This window comes from Pelodiscus sinensis, chromosome 4, assembly GCF_052426305.1.
Source record: "Pelodiscus sinensis isolate ZL-2025 chromosome 4, ASM5242630v1, whole genome shotgun sequence".
Taxonomy (NCBI): Eukaryota; Metazoa; Chordata; order Testudines; family Trionychidae; genus Pelodiscus; species Pelodiscus sinensis.
In genome coordinates this window covers 97154754-97170616 of record NC_143055.1, presented here as the reverse complement: position 1 = coordinate 97170616, position 15863 = coordinate 97154754, and the positions used below count along the sequence as shown (strand labels likewise).

The 15863-nt window shown below is 40.5% G+C and overlaps 1 protein-coding gene across 1 annotated transcript in view; it reads left to right on the top strand.

Moving 5' to 3' along the window:
* Positions 1-15863, top strand: part of FAT4 (FAT atypical cadherin 4) — a 242442-nt gene that overhangs the window by 24948 nt on the left and 201631 nt on the right. The gene's annotated exons all lie outside the window — the stretch shown is intronic.

Genomic DNA, 15863 nt, shown 5'->3' with positions numbered 1-15863 from the left:
CTTAGATTTTCAGTAATATTTGAATAATACTCATTGTTTTATTGGCATTAAACTTAAAATCCCATTTTATCAGCTTTTTATTTCCTTGCATAACATTTCCAAATCATTATACTTATTCAAAAAAGTTAAATGATGCTGTTGAGATCATAGTTAATTAAACATAAGCTGTGATATCTTATTTTTTAAGTCCAGCCACTGACAGATTTAGAACATTGTTTGACCCTTGTACTGACGATGAAATGAGGAAGTGGGAGTGAACATTTTCTTTGCTGGGCAAGATCATGTTGGGTAGAAGAAAACTACACATTCCTGCCAAAGTGCTTGGATCAAACTAAAGGAACACAGATGGCTGTAACTGATAAAGGTGTTTATTGCTTTTTTTGCTCAGCACTGTGTGTGAGTGCATATGTGTAGGAGAGGGACAGTGAGTTTGTGTGTGTGTGTGTTTAGGAGAAGTATTTTTGTATAATAATAAAGAGAATAGACATTGTGTGCATCCAATTATCTTGTGAGCCTGTGGTCAGCAGAAGGATACTAAGGGCCAAACCCTAAGCTGTAGAGCAAAGAGCACTTACGTAGAATAGATATAATAAGAAAAACACTGAATCCTCCCTCTCAGCTTATCATACTACCTGCACAAGCACTTCAGAGCTACTAATCTATATGCCAGGAAAGTCCATCCTTATAAATCGTGGTGCCCTATGGAACCTGAGCACCTGCAACCTCTCCCTCCCTCCACCCCCGGCGAGGGAGATAGCCACTCAGTTGGGGGGTGGGTGTTGTGCTCGGAGACACAGGAACGGGAATCTGGCCCAAGGTTACAGAGGGTAGGAGCATGGCAGAGAGGCTGGCAGAGGAGCAGGCAGGCGATGTGGACACCAGGTGGTGAGTGATCTGACTTGAGATGCAGCTGGAGGTGGAGCAGGGGTTGCCCATGCAACCAGTTGGAAAAGAGTGGTAGTTTCCCTGTCTAGAAAAAAGGGAGACAATTGATCGATCAATGGTGGTGGGTGCAGTCTGTTGGGGGTAGGGGAGACTGGCTGGAGGATGGGGCTAGCTGCTGCTGCCACTGCAGATGCAGCATCCAGTTGCCTAGATCACTGCAAAATTTGGGGCATATTCTGCATATGCCTTCTCCATCCATTTCAAGGGTTTTTTTTCACAGAGGGTCTGTGAAATGTACATGTCCACTCATTTTTCCATCCACTTTCAAGGTCAGAATTCTGTAATCACAAACTTTTCTCAAAGGTCTTTGGATCTTGTTTGTGGTGCCTGGGTTGGGCTGTGTGTAATAATTCCTCTGTACTATGCTGGGTTGGGCTGTCAATGAAGGGAGGAGAGTCAATATTGTGCCTTTATTACATTGGTTGAATGAGTAGAAATTCTTTACACAGATGTGAAAAAAGAGTGGTAAATGTATCATTTAATTCTTAAGTTTGCATTGGAAAGTTGTCATTTTTAATGATGAGTATAGCATTAAACAATCCATTGGAATAAAATATACATGCAGAATAAGTCCATGGTAACAGACATTGAATATAGATCTGCCATAACTATAAATTTTTCCAAATGTAAATTCTTTTCATCCTACAATGAAGTGTATTGGTATAAATCTTTATGGATAAAAATAAATTCTGTTGCCCAGCAGAGATACTATGTATTATATTTGACTGTCAGCATGCAACAAGAAAAGTAAATTCTGAGAAAATTACTTTTTAAAAAAAGTGTAGTGACTATCCTACTTCAGTAATAAATCCTGAATAGGTAATGCTCCGTCTTTTAATGCAGCCAAAAGAGGCTGGTCTAGCTGAGAGTCAGTTATGGTCCCAGATGGATTATTCAGAGTTGCACGTGTTTTTTCCCAGGAGGAGTTATTACCATCATAAATCAATTTTAAAAGTATGTGTTGTAGCGAAATTACTCATAACTTTCTCCTCTTTCTTTTGATTCTTCCCAATTATTTAATGTGAAAAGGCCATCAGGGTTTGATCAACTGATAATTATTCACTTTCTGGATTGTCCCAGAGAATTTTGCACCATCTAATAGCAGTTCACTAGTTGACTATTTATGAAAGATTGAAATGATCTGCTGAATATAACATGAAAACAATGGATTTTAAATTGAATTTTTGTCTAAGCCAAGTTATTAAAAACTGAATTACAGAAATAAAAAGAGGTTTTCTTTTTCTTTTTTCTTTTCATGCTCTAGATGTACATACAATTCAACTGTTTTGAATCTTATTATAGTATTATTATTTTGTTTTATTTACTGCTACTACAGAGGTAGTTGCTGAAATGAAATAAACTACATTCAAATACACAGGAAATCATGGGCTCCAAACTTGCAATGTGATCCACATTGGTGGATGCTTGTGACTGTGCATAGCCCCATTCACTCACTGGGAGAAGGGTGTACCTACATCAGGCCTGGACAAAATCCGGCCCGTGGGCTGAATCTGGTCTGCCAACCCATCAGATCTGGCCCACAGAGGCAGTGGAGAGCCCCAGGAAGGCTCTCCTGCTGACCCCACAGTCCTGCACACCACTCAGAAAAGGCTTGGGGTGCTTTCTCTTTGAGCTTGTAGGTGAGGGGGAGAAGATTCAGACGCCGCTTCCACCCCCAGAACAATCCCATTGGCTTGTTTCTGGATAGACACTGGTCAATGGGAGCTGCCTGTTTAAATAACAGGCAGCCATAAAGCACAACCCTCCTGCTAACTTACTCAAGCACATGGCTAAGCAGGCAGAAACATTTTAAGCTCTGCAAGTCTTTAGCTCTGCAGACAGGCAGACTGGTAAGTCTCCTGGTGAGAACCTGCCTCTGGCACTTCAGCCCCTCCATCCCCAACCCTCTACCCCACAATCCTTCCCTGCTACTCCACATACACCCATACCCCCTCCACCCCAGATTGGGCACTCCAGTCTTCTGCTTGAGATCACAGTCCCCTCCTACCCTAGGTTACATCCCCAAATCCTGCACCCCAATTCCCTGTCCTAGGTCACAACCACCTCCTTTGCCCAAACTCCCTCCCAACCCCATTCTCCCTCCAGCATCCCAATCTTTTACCCCAGCTCTGTTCTGCACCCCCAGACCCCGCATCTCCTCCATTAATACCGTGGAAGAGTGCAGCCCTTGACTACTTTCCAATATCTTGGGAGTGGTCTGCCATACAAAATTATTGTCCACTCCTGATGTACATGGATCCAGTTTAGGGTTTGGGGCTTTGTCTCTCTCTGGAAGACCTTACAGTCAATAGACCTGCAAACATACATGCACATGACTAATTTTATGTACATGCCATAGTGTTTTTAGTGTTGGGTCCAAAGTGTTTTGGAGGGTGATAAGAACACATTTTGTTATTAAAAATTGAACTATATGAATGCTAGGTTCAAATTGCCCTTCTGTGTCACCATTTAGTTTTATCTTCTATTTAAACACTTGTATTTTTTTTTCTATTTTGATATTATTATTTACAACCTTGTTTTTTTTGTTACCTGTCTTCAATTTAAAAACAAGAATCTCTGTACAACCATTATACATCTACCTCTTGATTTACACTGTTGTATATTTTACACGATTATTCAATTTCTAAGATTAAAATGCTAAACTTCCTACCTGTGTCAATGACATTTTGCTCTTGACCAGTCCATAAACATCTATGCAGATGGAACATCCTAAGACTCCCTTTAAATATTCAGTGCTCTAAAGTTTGACCCTGCCTTTGATTTTGGAATAGCACTAAAGCATGTATTTAATCTTGTAGGGTGGAGCCCTGAAAGATTTTCATAAGACTCCTTTCCAGCAGCCATTTGGTTTCATCAACCAATGAGCAAGGCACTCTTGATATCACAGAGTGTGGCTCCAGGTAAGTCAGAGAAGGGGTTCTGCTAGAATCAGTCCCTTGCCCTTATCCTTACGGGAAGAAATCCCATCATCTTCCATATAGCTGCCCTGTAGCAGCGGAGACACTGGGGCCTAGCTCGAGGCTGTGGAGTGATGGGGCCTAGTTTGAGGCTGGGTGGGGAGCCCATCATGACACCACTGTTATTGTTGATGTGTTGACACCTGGCTAAGTAAGCTTGTCGCCTCTTGAGAGAGCTCTTCCTTGATACAAACCAAGATGGTCTGCAGGGCATAAGATAGGATAATAGGGATGTGGCTAAGGTGTGGGCACGACATAGGTCAGTAATGAATTACAGGAACCTTTTTTTTTTTTTTTTTTTTTTAAGACATGATATATCTTTCTACTAGTAGAGTCTGCTGTACTCAACCTACTCTCTAAGAAAAAGACTCAGTGGTAAAATTTACACTCTGCAGAGGACCACTCTGAGGACTGAAGTACTGCTTAAGAAGCACTCAGACTTTTAACACAACACTGAAATGGTACATAAAAGATGAGTAGGGTTTTGTGGAGGCTTCTTTGCAACATGCAGAGAAGTCAAGAAATTAAAGTTCTGTTGGACCAAGGGAAAAAGAGAGTTCCAAAGTGAAGGGTCTTCGACTGAGAAGGTTTACCCAATGCTCTTAAGATCTAAATTTAGAGACTGTTAATTTCAGTGTTCTGGTTGATCTCATCTGCCTAGAAAGGGCACAAAGAGCAGGCTGGCACATTTTATTCCCCTTCCTGCACCGATCACACAGAAAATAATTGGGAAATTGCAAGAAAGTTAAAAACAATTTCTAGATGCAGAGCTTTCAATTTCTAGATTGAAGAGCTTCCCATGAAAGAAAATAACTAGGGCAGTCACTGGTTGAGTCATAAGAACGGCCGTACTGGGTCAGACCAAAGGTCCATCCAGCCCAGTATCCTGTCTGCCGATAGTGGCCAATGCCAAATGCCCCAGAGAGAGGGAACACAAGCAGGGAATCATCACGTGATCCCTCTCCTGTCATCAATTTCCAGACAAACAGAGGCTAGGGACACCATTCCTATCCATCCTGGCTAATAGTCATTGATGGACCTAACTTTCATGACTCTATCTAGCTCTTTTTTCCTGTTAAAGTCCTAGTCTGCACCACATCTCCGATAGGGAGTTCCACAGGTTGACCGTGCGCTGAGTGACGAAAAAATTCCTTTTGTTTGTTCATCAACAATAATTTGGAGCTGCACGGTCAGGGAGAGAGGACACATCTGCAGGGAGCCAAGATACCTGCAAACACATAGGACCACCATGCAGATAGACATGGATTTTGTGTAGCTATTTTGAGCACCCCAGAGATCTTGGGGTATTCATGGGTTTTGGGTACTGAGCCACCTAGAAGTAGCAATTTTGGAGGAAATCATGCTAAGAGAGCCTGAGAGAATACTTCTCCTCTCTCATTTCCTTCTTACAGGTTTGACTGTCCCAGTGTGTAGCCAGATTGTGGGTTTTTGACTTTTACAGAGCTTATACTTGAGCTGGTAGTAGTGCTTTCCCTTTTCCTATTTTTATGGCCCTGCATAAAGTTTATTTCAGCCCTAGGTTGCTCTTCCGATCTTGTTATTTTGTGGGGAGTATGGATGTGCTAAGATGGGCGGGGGGGGGAAACAAGTCCAAGATTGTTATTGTGGCAAATGGCAGGTTGAAGTTTCATTTGTATGAACATGTCTCCCCCACATGCTCATAATTATTGTTTATTTTTATTATTTATATTTACTTTATGCAGCAAATATAAATATGAACTTGTCTGTCTGTTGTGGAGCCAATGTCCATGCCTGGCTCAGCTCAGTAAGCCTAGAAGGCTACAGAACCATTGACGAACAGGGACAAAGGGACAAAAGGAAGCTCAAAAGAAGAGAAGGACATGTTCTATTCATTCTTTATTTTGACATGTTCCAAATATTTTTAGCATAAAGTAATGATTTAAAAATACAACCATCCATCACCATCTAAAAGTGATATGAATGAACATTGAAATACTTGCAGTAATAAATATTTGTAAGCCGGCTATAATGATTGTTTCATAAAATTTATGAGCAACAATGCCCATCAATCTGGATTTGGGAAAAAAACAACTGGAAATGGTGACTCTCATTCTCAATTTATAAAACCAAAAATCTTTGAACAGGCAGCTTCATTAAAACACATTAAGAAAGATTCCTGTTTTGTAATTTCTGGCAGTAATGTTCTCACACTGATCACAGCTGAAAAGCCACAGGGTACTCTTGCTAATGAATAGGAGAGAGAAGCAGAAGATTTCATGCTAGGGTAAAAGAGATTTTATGCTGGTCTTTTCAGTTTCCTATCATTAAGGTTTTTTATTTTCTATTTTCCTTTTAAAAGGTTTTCCCTTTAAAAGTAGAAATTAAGGTATGTGAAAAATAGTTATAATACTTTACTAATGGAAAGCTCTCAACATAGATGCCTTAGATTTTACTAATATTAGCATGTTTAGTATCTTTTTGATGCTCATGCTTTTAACGCATACTACACTAGTTATGAAATATATGCATACATTTTAAAGATAGCCTTTAGTTATGTAGAACTCAAAAGATTTGGCCTGTAAGATGCTGGAGAAACCGTCACAGAGGAGGGAGAACAAACTCTGCGATAAGAATTGGTGACATCAGATGAAAATGGCTTGTTCAGTACCTTAAGATGGTCATTATGAAAACACTCTATTATATATAAATGTAACATTGTAATTCTGTATTTGCAATGCTACTTCACAGATAAGGAAATAAATTAGATCCATGTTCTCTCTGAGAAAACATCAATACAGAGGATAGATCTTTATGGAAAGAAAGGGTATTTGTTATCAAGGCAGTGATCTTACAGAGATTTATGCCCTAGTAACTTTACACAGAGGAGTAGCCCTGTTGAATTTAGGATGTGTACTCTTATGTATAAAGTTGCTCAAGTGTTTTGCCTTTGCATGATTTGACTCTAAATTTGTAAAAGGAATTATTACAAATAGTGGATTTGGTTTTCCTTACACGCATGCCAGCTTTACTGACTTTGGTGTAGTTACTCACAGTTTACAATGGTGTAATATCTAAGGTAGTTAAATATAAAGGTTTTGGAATAAATTAAATTAAAATATACATAATTAGACTGAAAGTGACATAGGGTAAACATTAAAAATCCTTTTAACAAAACTTCTCTTTTCCCAAGCAGGTCAAAATCTCTAGGCATTTGCTAGCCTACAATTAGTCACTTTACATGGATGAAATTCAGCACTAAAGAGTATCAAAAACAATAGTGTTAACCTAGTACCAGTATGAAAAGGGGTAGCAATAAATTAAGTTGAGTACTCTGGGGACTAATAAGCTTAATGGGGAACATTTCTACAGAAATCATGGTCACAAAGTCAATTAAACTCTAAAAATATGTTAGTAAACATTTGCCGTGTTCATTGTGCAAATAATTTGAAAATGTAGTCTAGGGATGTTAAATTTAGTTTGATCAAATAATCGACTAGTTGATAAGTGGGGGAGCCGCAGTGAGGCTGGCTCCTGGCTTGGGAACTCACCCCTCTGCAGATCTGCCTTTTAAATGTATTAAGAGCCTATTGGTGCATAGCAGGGGACCCTACTAAGCTGGTGCACAGCAGGGGATCCTGTGCGATCCGGAAATCAGCTGATTTCCATTTTACACCCAATTCCCGCTACCCTTCTGCTTCTCCTGCCTGCATGGAGACAGTGCTGGGGGGAATCAGTTTTTAAGCCAGCTCCCCACAGTACCGGCTCCTGCTGTCCCGTTGGCTGCCTCTGATAAAGGCAGCAAGTGTGGGGGGAAAGCAATTAGTCGACTAGTCACTTACATCCCTAATGTGTATCCTTGTATACAATTAATAGTCAGACATAATTTTAAAAAGACAGAAATGAACTAGTTTCCTTTTTTTATCAGATGTAAGACAAAAATTTGATATAAAGATGTTTTTCTAGGTTGGTACAAAACCAAAAGGGCTGTCGGAACTAGGTAAGTAGGTGTATGTTAGCAGGCCAACACTAAATATATTATTAGATGCAGATGTCACATCCTTTCCAGTTGTCGGTATCTACTTGTGCTTATAAGCGGAGTGGAGAAAGAGATTGAGGACATGTCTACACTAGGAAATTATTTTGAAATAAATAATTCCTGAAATAATTATTTCAAAATCAGCTTATTCCCCAAGGAAAGCAGGAGTTATTATTTTGAAATAAACTGACCCTTATTTCGAAATAAAGGGCTTGGTAATTTGAATGCTCTGCTTGTTTTCTTGAAATAAGGGGAATTATTTCAAAATAATTCCCTAATGTAGACATATCCAAAGTAAAGAAAGATAGAGCTAAGAGAGACAAGATTTACTGAGCTGTCTTGTTACTCTATTGATTTTGTTTGTTTTTATAAACCTTATTTAATTGGTTTATTTAAAACTATTTTGGGGAAAAACATAATCAGTGAGTACTTCTTTATATCTACAAAACCTAATCAATGAATTTTTTTTTCTGAAATGGCTTGAAGGCCAAATTCTGTTCCCTTAACTTCCATGAGTAATTCCATTGATACCAGTGCGATTTGTCATCCAAGTAAAGTAAGAAGGTTTGGTGATATAATAATGTAGTCAATTAACTGATAAGCAAAAGCTTATACGTCAATGCTATAGACTACACGCATCTCCTCCCCCTTGGCAGTAAAGTTTTTAGCAGGCTGCCTAGCAGCCTGGCTCAGTTCCGGCTTGTGTCAGGTACAGGAACTCAGCCTGCGCTGGCCAGGAGCTGCTGCCACCTCACGCTGCTTCCTCTGTATCAGAGGCAGCAATGTGAGGTGGCAGGGAGCTCCTCGGGAGTGGGGCCAGAGTGCTCTGGCTGCTGGCCCAACCCCCAGGGACTATAGAATAGTCGAGTAACTGGTAAGCATTCATGAGGTTAATCGACTATTCAATGACCGATATTTAACATCCCTAAGCAGGATTTCATGTGATTCTGTGTAGATTGTACACTACATCTCAGTATGCAGAAGAAAATCTTTCTCTGAGACAAGAAAGTGTACTGCTTGCCAAAAAATAGAAATTTCTTGATTTGAAACCATCCCCGTTCAATATCAATAGGAAGTCGACAGTAACTGTTCTTTACTTTTTATTGCCCACATTTTACATAGTGACCAATATTCCTCTCCTTTCAGGAGATAGTTTGCTGAAAACTCTGGAAGGTCAAACTTAGATACATATTTTCTTTTCCAGGACAGAAAGGTAGCATGTTTGCAGGTATCACTGTTAGTATTTGCATTTGCATGATAGCAGTTTTCAAGTATCTAAAAGGGTGTTACAAGGAGGGAGAAAAATTGTTCTCCTTGGCCTCTGAGGATAGGAGAAGAAGCAATGGGCTTAAATTGCAGCAAGGAAGGTTTAGGTTGTGTAGGGAAAAACTTCCTGTTAGGGTGACTAAACACTGGAATAAATTGCCTAGGGAGGTTCTCTATCACTAGAGATATTTAAGAACAGGTTAGACAGACATCTACCAGGGATTATCTAGACCAGAGCTGGGTAATAATTTTTGATGGGGGGCCACTCCAAGATTTTGGAAAGTGGTCGAGGGCCACACTCATCCATGATATTAATGGAGGAGAGAGATACAAGCTCTAGGATGTAGGTTGAGTGCAGAAGGGTGCTTAGGGTAAAGGATTGGGGTGCAGGAGGGAGATTGGAGTCTGATCAGAAACCGACCAATGGGATTGTGCTGGGTGTGGGGCGGTTCCTGAAACTCCCCCTCCCCCCCCCCAGTTTTGAAACAGAAAGGAAGCCTGGCAGGTGCGTTTCTGCATGGCAAGCGGGACTGTGGGGCAAGCAGGAGAGCCTGCCTGGGGCTCTCCACTGTCACCACAGGCCGGATCCGATGGCTTGGAGTGCCATATTTTGCTCAGGCCTGATCTAGATGGTGCTTGGTCCTGCCATGAGGGCAAGGGACTGGACTTGATGATCTCTCAAGGTGCCTTCCAGTTGTAGCATTCTGTGATTCTATAGGAATAACAGCATATTGTTCTATCATGCAAGCAAAGTAGTAACAGACTTCAACAGGACTTTATTTACCAAAGGTGAAACCTCTTTACAAAGTTGCTGCTGCACTCCTCTGTAGCTCTCACTCAGCCCTGGCTAATTTTCTCCCCCCTCCTTCCTGTTTCCTGTGCTTCCAGACTCCAACAGCCTGTGCTCCCAGTTCTAATAATTACAAGCAGCATCTAAACACCACATTCCCTCCTCTCTTAAGAAGCGCTCTCAATTATAAAGTAAACATTGTTTTTCTAACCACAGCAACAAATATGGAACAAGCCACTATACTGTTGGGGCTGTGTCTAGACTGGCCAGTTTTTCCAGAAAATCAGCCGCTTTTCTGGAAAAACTTGCCAGCTGTCTACACTGGCCACTTGAATTTCCGCAAAAGCACTGACGATCTCATGTAAGATTGTCAGTGTTTTTGCGGAAATACTATGTTGCTCCCGTTCAGGCAAAAGTCCTTTTGCGTAAAACTTTTGTGCAAAAGGGCCAGTGTAGACAGCCCAGATTAGTTTTCCGCAAAAAAGCTCCGATCATGAAAATGGCGATTGGGGCTTTTTTGCAGAAAAGCGCGTCTAGATTGGCCATGGACACTTTTCCGCAAAAAAATGCTTCAACAATCTAGACGCTCTTTTCCGAAAATGCTTTTAATAGAAAACTTTTCCGTTAAAAGCATTTCTGGAAAATCATGCCACTCTAGAAGTAGCCTTGGCAGAAATATTACACTGAAAACACTGTAAATACTACATAACATAGTCTCTAGTCCAGACAGGTAGTCATCTGGGTCTGACAGACCGTCTCTCAAACCCCATTTCTAGTGCAGTGTCTTGTTGTGTTGGTACTACGGTGAAGTCATCCAACACGGACTGGTTATTGGTATCATCTCCTCTTGGTGCATAGGCAGGTGCAAGATAAGAAGCGTTCCATACCCACCCATCAGAAAGTTAATAGGTGTAAGGTCCCTTCTTCTCAATGATTTTAAGAGGAGATGTGAATTTATGATCCCCTTTGAGTAAAATTCCAGGTTTTCTTACTGTAACAAAGGTTCCTTAGCACCCTGCCATTTGTCTGTGAAAGCCTTATACTTTTCTTGTTTCTGTTCAACTATTTTTCTCACATCATCCTTGTTTGTTGCATCAGGTCTTGCCTTGAACAATCCAGCAATGTTCGTTTAGTATTCATCCGTTTTGTATGCAGTAACTCTGTGGGTGAGCTTTGTGTTGTGGCATGTCATGTAGCCCTGTATGTTTGCAAGAAATCAGTAGTGAAGGTTATCCACGATCTCCCTTCCAGTTTAGCTGTTTGCAAACTCTCTTTCAAGCTTCTGTTAAACCTTTCGATTTCCCCATTGTCTTGAGGGTAATACAGGGATGATCTTTTATGTAAAATGTTCCTCTCTGCTAGAAAAGTTTCAAATTCCAGGGAAGTAAATTGACTACCATTATCTGAAACCAGTTCTTTGGGGTAACCTTCCCTGCTAAAAACTGTAGAGAGGAACTTAATTACTGTAGCAGAAGAGATTTGTGATGTAAACGCTACTTCAGGCAATTTACTGAAATAGTCTATTAAAGTGATGGCATAACCCTATGATGTCAATCACAACTTTTTCCCCATGCAGAATCAGGAAGAGGAACAGGCTGTAATGGTGGGGTACATGTCACTGCTGTTTTATCGTGCATTTGACAAGCGACACAGGATTTATGATTGCTTCAGTTTGGGAGTCCATCCCTGGCCACCAATACAGATCCCATAGGTGGTTGTTTGGTTCTGACAATTCCTTGATGAATATTGTGTGCCAGGTGCATGAGTATATTTCTTGACTGTAATTCGTCTGGCACAAGTAGCTGGTGTGTACCTCGTAGCACATAGCCATCAAGCAAAGAAAGTTCATCCCTAACTCTAAAATAAGGCAGCAAAACTGGGTCAAGGTTTTTAGGGTTACTGGGCCATCTCTTTGTCAGAAATTCTCATCGCTTTTGTTGAATTGGACATGCTGAACAAGCAGCTTGGAATTGCTCTCTTGTAACTGCAGTAAGAGTGCTTGTAATAAGCGCAACTACTTCATCTTCATCCTCCAGTGGATCATCTGGTGAAGACAAAAGCAGGCAAGAAAGGCAATCAGCGATCACATTTTGGTTTCCAGGCTTATATTCCCATTCATAATTGAAAGAGAGTAGTCTTGCAGACCATCTAGCAATCTTCCCAGTCCTTTTGTGGTTAGCAATGCTGTCAAAGGGCTGTGATCTGTGCACAACTTGAATATGTGGCCCCACAGGTAAGTTCTCCATTTTTCAGTAGTCCAGACACAAACAAGTGCTTCTTTTTCAAATGTAGAATATTTTCTCTCAGCATCACTCAATGTCCTTGAAGCAAATGCAGCAGTCCTCTCCGTGTTGTCTTCATGGTTGTGTGAGCCCCAAGTCCATAATCAGAAGCGTCAGTAGTCACAACTGTGGGCAATGCAGGACTGAACTATATGCAATCAAGTCATCCACAGTTTCCAAACTAGCTTGTGCATCTATTGTCCACACCAAGGTTGAACTTCTCCGTAGTAATTCTCGTAACGGTTCAGTGACAGAAGCATAATTGGGAATGAATTTTGCATACCAGGAGGTAAGACCCAAGAAGGAATGTAAGGTTTGCAAATCTGTTGGAGGAGGAGCATTTGAAATTGCTAGCATATGATCTGGATCAGGTTTTAGTCCAGCCGATGAAACTGTATGCTCCAGAAAGGAGAGTTCTGTTTGTCTAAATTTGCATTTAGACAAATTGAGCTTGAGGCCTTCTGTGCTGATGCAGTTTAGTACAGACTGAAGGTTATTGTCATGCTCCTCAGAAGTATTTCCAAACAGAATAATATCATCCAGATAGCACTGAACTCCATGTTGATTCTTCAGAATCAATTATATCATTTTTTGGAAGGCACTTGGGGCAGATGCAAGACTGTATGGAACCTGTTTAAAACAAAATAGTCCCTCGTGTAATAAATGCAGTGAGGTGTCTGCTATCTTCATGCAACATAACCTGGTGGTATGCACTCTGCAAATCAAGAGTAGAAAACATCTTTGCTCCATGGAGTTCTGCAAATACTTCTATGTGAGGCAGTGGGTGGCTGTCAATCACAATAGCTTTATTTGGCTCCCTTAACTCCACACAAAGGCGAATGCCTCTATCCTTCTTCTGTGTCACTACTATAGGTGAAACGCATTCCAAGGAGTCAATCTCTTCAATAATGTCCTTTTGAACAAGTTTTTTAAGTTCCTCTGAAACAACTTCCCTGACTGAAAATGGTAAGCGCTGTAACTTCTGTTGTATAGGTGTAACCCACACACCTAGTATGGTTACCGAGCAATGGAAGTGGTACCTACACCACAGCAACAGTTAAGACCAAGAGACCTCTACAGCATGGGTTGGGAGCCAGTTGGCTTTTAGCTCAGGGGGTAGAGGCTCCTATACTCTGCTTCAGAGGTCCCAGATTCAAATCCACCTGGTGGTGATTACACAGGTATCACATTATGTTGCATTTTAACTTTGTGCACAAACTCTATAAGCACAGCCAAGTTTCTCCTCAATCTGGTCTTGGGTCCCAGCTGAAACCGGTGTGTGTACTGCAGGAGTGCTTTGCTGAGGAAGATCAATTTGTCCATTAACTACCCTGAGATTTAAAGCAGCCAATAAATCTCTGCCAAGGATAGGAGTGCCTTTGTGGACACTGCAGTTACACAGCAAACACCAAAAGTCACTGTTGTTGGCAGGCAGCCATGTACTGGAATTTGGTTTTCAGATAGCACACCAAGTGAAGTTTGGTTTCAGTAAGAGACACATCTTTAAAGTAATGCAAATAGATGGAATCAGGTAATATAGATACTGCTGAGCCAGTGTCCAACATTAGCAGAATAGGATGTGATTTGCCTGAAGATGTGGCAGAAACATTTATAGTGCACCTTATCTGTTCTGGAATATGTGCAGTAGTGATTTTGTCCACACTCAGGACTTTGACATCTGGTATCGTAACTGCATGCACCTGTTGACTGGACTGGCTACTGCGGCATACCTTAGCAAAATGCCCAATCATTTTGCAGTGATTGCACTGAGCTACTTTTTCAGGACATCTTGTGTCGCTTGCAAGGTGTTGTGGGGATCCACAGCGAAAGCATGCTTTTGCTGTGCTTTGAATTTGCTGATTCTGTGGTTTTTCATTAGCTTTCTCCTTGTAATTGTTTGTCTGCAGTGATAGTGGACTTTTCTGCAAAGGAGTCACATCCTGAACTGGTCCTCCTATATTCATGCTCATTAGTTTGACTTCTGCTATAGCTAACTCAATCTGGGCAGCAATGGTTATTGTTTTCTCCAGAGTAAGTGTTCTAGAAGCAAGTATTCTCTTACACTAAGCATGGTTGTTTTCTCAATGACCTGGTTTCTAATCATCTCATCTGCCATATTCCCAAAGTCACAAGTTACAATCACAAGAGAAGCAATATACTGCATTATAGTCTCCTCTGGTTTCTGCTCACGCTGGCGAAATCTGTAGCGATTAGCTACTACATTCACTTTTGGCACACAAAAGTTCTTTAATGCAGTGTGTGCAGTCTTATATTTATCATTTGCCAGGGGAAAAGTGTAAAATATATGCTGCCCTTCTGCTCCAAGGCAGTGGATTAACAGGGAACTTTCTTACTTCAGAAATCTCTGTAGCACTGATTGCAAGCAGATAAGTCTCAAACATATGGATCCACACAGTAAAAGTAACTGGAGGTTCACCTGGGCTTTGCAGAAAGGGTGCAGGTTGGTTCAGAGGCAGAAGATCCATCCTTGTCGCCAAAATGTTGTATCATCCAAGCAAGGTACTAACAGACTTCAACAGGATTTTATTTACCAAAAGTGAAACCTCTTTACAAAGCTGCTGGTGCATCCCTCTGTAGCTCTCACTCAGCCTTGGCTAATCTTCTCCCCCCTCCTTCCTGTTTCCTGTGTTTCCAGACTCCCAACAGCCTGTGCTCCCAGTTCTAATAATTACAAGCAGCATCTGAAACACTACACATATGCAATGAATTTATGTGTTCTGCAGTTGTTCAGATAGATATAATTTTTTTAATGTAGTTGATACAGAGTTAAGGCAGTGCTGAGCACTTCTGAAAATCACACCTTAGACATTTCAGATGTTAACAGTAAAAATATTCTTTAATTTCTTTTTAATTTTTTTTTTGGTATTCATATACAGTATTTATGTTCAAATCATAGAATGCATCGAATAGACTGTATAACTAATTCTTTGGTGTTATAACTTTTTAATAGTTTACAAGACAATGTTCTCTTTAAAAGATGTTCTAATTATTGATAACTTTTCTGTACCCAGCAGTGTGTTATCAGTATAGTTGCTTTCCGTTAATTGAAAGATTTTATAGTATTTTAGGACCCCTAAAATATTTTAACTCATTCCCGTTAAGTACCTATACAGCTGCATTATTTTCATAATGCTAAAAGTCTCACATTTGGAAGAAAGGGTTCTGAATTAAAAGAAAACACTGCATTCTGTTTCCTTTGTGACTCCCAAAGACATTGATTAATTGAGATAGTCAGGATGGCTTTCTTTATAGAAGACAAAGGTTAATGATTAGCTAAGTTCTTTTTTTCTCTCTCTCCCACTGAGCATATAAAATGCTTATAAAAGAATGTAGAAATAAGACATTTGGAGGAGTTGTAGTGCACGGTGGAAACATTGCTGAATCAGAATTTACTACACATGACTGAAATAATTAATTTCCATGTAATAGGTGTCAGGATCTGAAAATAATAATGTATTCACCTAATCATTTGGGTTAAATGGAGAGAAAAACTGTCATTCTTCCTGCAGTGCAGATAGTAGAGTCATTTATTTATAAAGAGTTGCTTATTATATTTGGGGCAA